This window comes from Gekko japonicus, unplaced genomic scaffold (assembly GCF_001447785.1).
Source record: "Gekko japonicus isolate JY-2015 unplaced genomic scaffold, Gekko_japonicus_V1.1 scaffold337, whole genome shotgun sequence".
In the NCBI taxonomy this organism is placed as follows: Eukaryota; Metazoa; Chordata; class Lepidosauria; order Squamata; family Gekkonidae; genus Gekko; species Gekko japonicus.
Window position 1 is genome coordinate 356017 of NW_015175365.1, and position 6957 is coordinate 362973.

Genomic DNA, 6957 nt, shown 5'->3' on the forward strand with positions numbered 1-6957 from the left:
CTTCTTCACTCAAAGAGTGATTAACACATGGAATTCACTGCCACAGGAGGTGGCGGCGGCTTCAAGAATGGACAACTTCAAGAGGGAATTAGATAAACATATGGAGCAGAGGGCCATCAGTGGCTATTAGCCACAAGGTATAGATAGGAACTCTCAGGTTGGCGCAAGTGATGCTCTGTATTCTTGGTGCTTGGGGGGGGCAACAGTGGGAGAGCTTCTAGTGCCCTGGCCCCACTGCTGGACCTCCTGATGGCACCTGGTATTTTCGCCACTGTGTGACAGAGTGTTGGTGTAGATGGGCCATTGGCCTGATCCAACATTGCTTATCTTACGTTCTTAGGTAATGACTGCCTTGACCCTTCACCTAGGTTGAAGAAATGGGCTTCAAAGCACAGCAGCCAAGGTGAATCCTTTCTTAGTGCTCTTCTACTGGTTTAAGCCCATCCACTATTCATCAATTACCTCTTCCAGAGGGACTTTATTTGTGTGAACCTGGGAATAGTTGCTATGGGAAAGGACAAGAAACCAGCAGCTTTGACCACAAAAAGGCATTCCTTAAATGTCCTCTGGATATTGAGTCTTTATGAAACACCTTTCTAAGCATTTGTGTACAGTTGTGAAAACAAGGAAAGGGTGAAAGCAGAGGGTGTCAGAATACAGTAGAGTCCACTTTTGTAGAGGAAACATAAAATATAGAGCTGGAAACCGCTGAAATGTTATTTAGCTCAACCCCTTGCTGCAATGATGGACCACCCTGTACGAGCTCCTCTGTCTTTTACTAGGAACTGGAAAAGTTAAGCAACATAGGCTTCTCTGTTCATGATAAAACTAGTGATGGAGAGGAACACAGCAGGGTTCTTCAGTCGTAGTTTTGGCCCAGAATCTATAGAACACCCTTTCTAAAGAGGTCTGTGGCTTTAGTTTCTGGCAAATTCGTCTTTTGCCCTGACCTGGATGGCCTAGGCTAGCCTGATCTTGTTAGATCTCAGAAGCTAAGCAGGGTCAGCTTTCGGTTAGTATTGAGATGGGGGACCACAAAGGAAGTTTAGGTTGCTTTACGAAGGCAAGCAATGATAAAATCACCTCTGAATGGATCTTTTAGGGTGAAGTTCTGGCATATGCAATTTAGTCATGTGGCTGCAGTGTTAATTTATGCTAAAGAATAAGGCTTGGATCCTGTATACAAGTTCCATGCACACTAGATAGTCCTTGCCACTTACCATTCTTCCTCTTCTGCTAATAGTTCCATTTGTGTAAAATCAATGGTTTTAAATGAGCAAACAGAAGTTCTAATAGAAGAGAAGCTGCACTCCACAGCAGAGACTGGCTACTGCATGCGAAACTCAGTCACAGACCCCAAGCTGCAAATCCCTGGATCTTGACTATCAAGAGTTCTATTCAGTCCACTTAAGACTGAAGTAGAAAAGTCAACTACCAGCTTCCAAATATTTAACACATATCACTTTAGTACAGCCACTAGTTCTTGTACTGTTATATTTCTAAAATTATTCCTGTTGGTGGAGATGAACATTTGTTCTGCACAGAGCAGCTATATTCATGCAGGATTCGTGCTCAGATGCACATGATGGTTGAACAGAAACCGATTGATCCAGATTATGTGTGTGTGTTTTCCTCCATATAATAATTGTTTCAGCCTTTGTATCAGGATTTGCCCAAGTATAGAACTTGTGCAAAAAAATATTGTACAAATTGTAGTTAAAAGGTATTTTTCATATTATAGTTAGGGTCACTAGAGGCTCGTAGGCATAGGTCTTGGCTTCAACATATGCACTGGGGCTTTTCCAACTTTTCTGTGCAAAGATTGTCTGGATTTGGGGTTAGTTTGCCAGGTGAAAATGGCTGGAAGAAAGATTGTCTGAAGCTGTGCTGTGCATGTGGAAAATTCCCCTTGTGGTCCTTCTGACCCCAGTCTCTGACGCCTGCAAAAAGTGGAGAGGCAGATGCTCAGCCCAATCTTAGCCAGCTACCTTAGATGAATGTTCCCAGTTTTCTTCCTTCTATAGATACATAAATCAACCCTTAGAGCAGGGGTGGACAAGTTTCCTTATGGGAGGGTCACATCTGGATCTCTGCCCAATTTGGGGGGGGGGCTCTGAGTTAGACAGCAGCTCTTCCTATTTCTGATGCTAACATTCCCCTCCTCGGTCACTTCCAGCTTGCCTGGTGGTCACATATGAATTTCTGCCTGCAGTGAGCAGAGGCCCAGATATGGTCTCTCTCCCGTTCTGCTGCTCATAGGGGCCTTTAGCTGCTTAATTGTTTTTTTGGGAGCATTAGCCTGCTGAGTGATGCTCCTGAGAGCTCACATGAGAGATGAAAAACTCCCACAGGCCAGATGGGTCCCCCAGGCTGTATTTTGCCTATCCTGCCTTAGAGACAGGTATTATCTACTTCGGTATATTTTTATGACTTAAAAACAGAAAGGAGCAACAATAATTACATAAGAGTTGGATCCTATGCATTGTCAGCTTAGTAGTGTTCACGGAAGAGAACTTTCCCATTTCCCCCTTTCCACTGCATCTTACTGTGCTCCCTGAAATCCTTACTGTTGGGGGAGGTTGGGTAAGTAGGCGTTCCCGGGAGGCGACCCGTGGCTGGGCTGCTGGTCACAAGCCAGGTTAATGGCCCAAGACCGGGGTTGGTGCCTCGCCCATATATATCAGACAAGGAGGCTGGTCAGCCTGACACCTGCCTTGTCTGTTCCGCTACTTAGGAAGTGCTCCCTTGCCGGTTGCTATTAATAAATTGTATATAGTTAATAAAGTGGCAGGGATAAGGCAGCGGAATTGGTGAGCACCGTAAGCCGTCCCGTCTTTCGGGAAATGGGGGGTCTTCAGGAACGGCTTGCGGGCTATTAAGGCCCCGGGTGGTAAATGAGGACCCCCTAGGGGAGCCTCTTGGGTAAAGCTCCTCTCTGCAAACTGTAAGGTTTCAGGGGTAGGCGCTCCCGGGAGGCGACCCGCGGCTGGGCTGCTGGTCGACAGTCAGGCTAACGGCCCAGGACCGGGGTTGGTGCATCGCCCATATGTATCAGACAAGGAGGCTGGTCAGCTTGACACCTGCCTTGTCTGCTCTGCTACTCATGAAGTGCTCCCTTGCCGGTTTGCTATTCGTAAAATGTATATAGTTAATAAAGTGGCCCTTGTTTAATCCAAATGGTTGTCTGTCTCGTTATTCCCCTGTGGGGGCAAAAATGTGGACCTAGGAGACAGCAAAAGTAGCACTCTCTAGTGGGGAGAACTGGGCAGAAATCTTGCTTGAGCAGCAAAGTGGCTTACATGACTGGAACAGCCCAGAAGATTCAGATCTCATCATCTATCTTTAGAGTTGGAAAATTCCTGGAGATGTGGAGCTGGAGTTAAGAGAGGGCATAGTTTGGGGGAGGGGGGACCTCAGCAGAGCATAATGTTATGGAGTGCATCCTTCAAAGCATCCATTTTCTCCAGGTGAACTGATCTCTGGGGAGATCTCCACTCCCCATCTGGAGGCTGGCAGCCCCTAGCTATCATCTTCCCTAGAAGTATACAAGTTGCCAGAGTTCTTCTAAAATTGAAATGATGAGATGACTGTTAAATATCCAGCTCAGACATTTGTTCATTGCACACATGATCTGTTAGGCGAAGTAACTCTGCTTGATTCCAATTAATTTTGTCAGAGTATGTTATTAAAATGAAAATAACAACAACCTACTGTAGGTCAGAGTTCATTTTTATAACGAAGGTATCAAAAACTGCAACAAGTTTCTGTAGACTTTTCTTATTGAAATAACAGTATCACTAAAAACATAAAAGGAGAGAACTTGCGCTTTATTAGAGCTGAAGCATTTTCTCCTCATATACAGACTAAAGTAATTTGCTTGTTTAAAAGACAATCTAGATAAGTCAATGTCTTTTGTCAAACAATCTTATGATTTTTCAGGATTTTGCCTTTACCAGTAGAAGGTTGTTTGGGTTTTTTGTTTTTGTTTTGGGGATTTGTTTAGTTGTTGTTGTTGTTGTTTTGCAAATATGCAAAAGGTTTCAACCTTGTTGTGCAGATTTTATTTTGTGACCCTTCCAAAATTTACTTTGACATGAAGTGATGCTACTATTATTTCTCAAGATGCAGACTAGAGCACTGGTGGCCTAAAGTTCTTTGTTGATGTGCCATAACCCATAGATTAATTTTAAATGTTGATTCACCATATGGTATTCCAGATAGCAGTGCATCAAGCAGTTCTCTTCCCTCTTTACTTCCAAGAATAAGGGTAGCATGTAAGGGAAATTACAAAGAGAGTACTCAGCTACTTGAACTGCCCTAGGATTGCCAGGTCCCCCAAGGCCACAAGTGGGGGATGGGGGCTCCACAGGGTTGCCAGATCCAGGTTAGAAAATTCCTGGAGATTTGGGGATGGAGATTAGGGAGGACAGGGTTCTTGGTGAGGTACAATGCCATACAGTCCACCCTCAAAAGCATCCATTTTCTCTGGTGAAATTGATCTCTGTAGTCTGAAGATGGGCTGTAATTCCAGGGGATCGCCAGGTCCCACCTGGAGGCTGGCATCCCTGCATCTGTCCCCTTTTGAATTTTTTCTTATGTCTTTGTATTACCCATTTGTAATGCATTAGAAACAGAGAAAAGTTTTGTGCCTCTTTTGTCATTGTGATTGTTAAAGTTGGCACAATCAGGACCCCAGAGTCCATGGTGCAACCCTCTGAACATGATAAGGTCTGTCTACATTATTCAAAAATATAATGAACTGATGTAATGTAGAAGATGGGATGAGGGGGTTGTATTAGTGATTTGTCCTGAGCCAAGCATAATGATGTGTGGGCCCTGAACATAAGATACAATGAAAAGCTAAGGTTTCTGAACAACTGCTTATATGACTGTTGACTAAAAATGTACCACTGTGTTTGGCACCACTGTTTCTTCTCAGGGTGCTGTCCATCCTATAGAGAACTCTGAGAACACATTGACTAACATGTAAATCAAATTATTTTCCCTTTTCTATCTCTACTAGCAAGGTAGTTGATTTCTTCATTTAGTATCCCTGTAAATACATTTCCTCCTTCTATGGCCTCTCATCAAGGCTCACTGAATCAAGTGTTTCTGCTTGCAGCTACCACAAACTAAAATGCTTGGTTTTGGAGCAGTATTTTATATAAAGAAAGCTTAGAACTAAAGACAGAGGAGCCTTCAGTGTACAGCAGAGCTGCTCTGAGAATTGCCAAGCCCTAGGAGCATTGAAGCACCTTCATCCCCATTTATCCATCCAGTCATAAGTCATGTGTGTGGAATGAGAAAATTAAATTTACAATAAGTCTAAGTATAGAGGTATCAATATAAATGACTTAGATAAAATACAGTGTCCAAGACGACAAGCCTATCAAATCAAAATGCAACATCTACCAAAAAAAACCCCAAACAAACAAACCAACAACAACTCAGAAATGGAAAATGTTCCTTTAGTCCTTTGCTCTCAGAAATACTCAACTGTGGGAAAAGCTGTTTGGCTCTGGAGCGTAAGGAAGCTTATACATCTGCTATTTACAATTTACTGTCTGAGGAGCAATCATTAAATCTGTAATAGTTCCACATCCAAGTGTACATCTTCAAATAATTTTATCCATTGGCTTCAAATAGCATAGTTGTTTCTGCTTGCCTTTAATTTATTTGTACATAAAATGTTAAAGCTATAAATAGCTCAGCTTATAACAATGAGAGATCACACTGTAGAAGCTGGTGTGTTGTCCCATAAAGGTCATTGGTAGAGTAACTGGGACTGGGAGTTCATAAGACTTTCAGTGTGCTGCAGTAGTAAAAAGGTAAAGGTAAAGGTTCCCTTGCTCGAAAGCCAATCGAATCCGACTCTAGGGTTGCGGTGCTCATCTCCGTTTCCAAGCCGAAGAGCCAGCGCTGTCCGAAGATGTTTCCGTGGTCATGTGGACGGAATGACTAAACACCAAGGCGCACGGAACGCTGTTACCTTCCCACTGAAGTGGTATCTATTTATCTACTTGCATTTTCTTGCTTTCGAACTGCTAGGTTGGCAGGAGCTGGAACTAGAAATGGGAGCTCACTCCATCATGCGGCACACTCAGGTCTCGAACTGCTGAACTACCGACCTTCCACAGCCTGCAGTTCAGTGTCTTAACCACTTGAGCCACCGCAGCTCCTTGCAGTAGTAAGGGGGAGGCAGAAACCTGTTTCATTGACAGAAGTGGTTTGTTTGAGCAGAAAACTTAATCTAGATCCAACCCATTACATACAAAGTTTTAGAAGGCAGGGATTTGGAACGTTATAGAAGGGAGAGCTTGAGTCCTTCCTTGCTACTTTTCTCTTCCAAAGCAGCCTTTCAATCATAAGGCTTTAGGTGGATTTATCATTACAACCCATGTTTGGAACCCCATAGGTTGGCACAGAAATAAGCACCTTACCCATTTCCCCACTTCAAATTTCTACCTCACAAAGAAGTCATTAAAAAGAACATGCCACTAAAAATCAATTTAAACCCTGTTTCTGCATGTTGAAATCATCAAGATCTGTTTAACTGAAACAACCATTTTTCTGAAACAATACCTGAGCACCTATAGATTGCCCCTAACCTGAAAAAAGATATATAGCAGAAATTGTATTAAAGATACAACCAACTCCATACCAGGAGTTCTCAGATTTTGTTCTAGTCTGCCCAAGGGTAGATAGAGGTATTGTTCTCAGCCAGGGGTCGTTTTGTAGAAAAAGAGCTAGGGGAACTCATTAGCATAACTCATTAGCATATGCCACACCCCCTGACATCACCGGAAATGTGTCATAAGGCCACACCCCCTGACATCACCGGAAGTGTGTCATAAGGCCACACACCCCGCCCCCAACGGACCCGGCGGCTGGCGGCGGCCTTGCAGCTCCACTGCCGAGCCCCATGAGGGGCCCGGCGGTGGACCTGCAAGGCCAGCA

General features: G+C 43.8%; 1 protein-coding gene across 9 annotated transcripts in view; it reads left to right on the forward strand.

The window, feature by feature from the left end:
* Positions 1-6957, forward strand: part of DTNA (dystrobrevin alpha) — a 281234-nt gene that overhangs the window by 170941 nt on the left and 103336 nt on the right. The gene's annotated exons all lie outside the window — the stretch shown is intronic.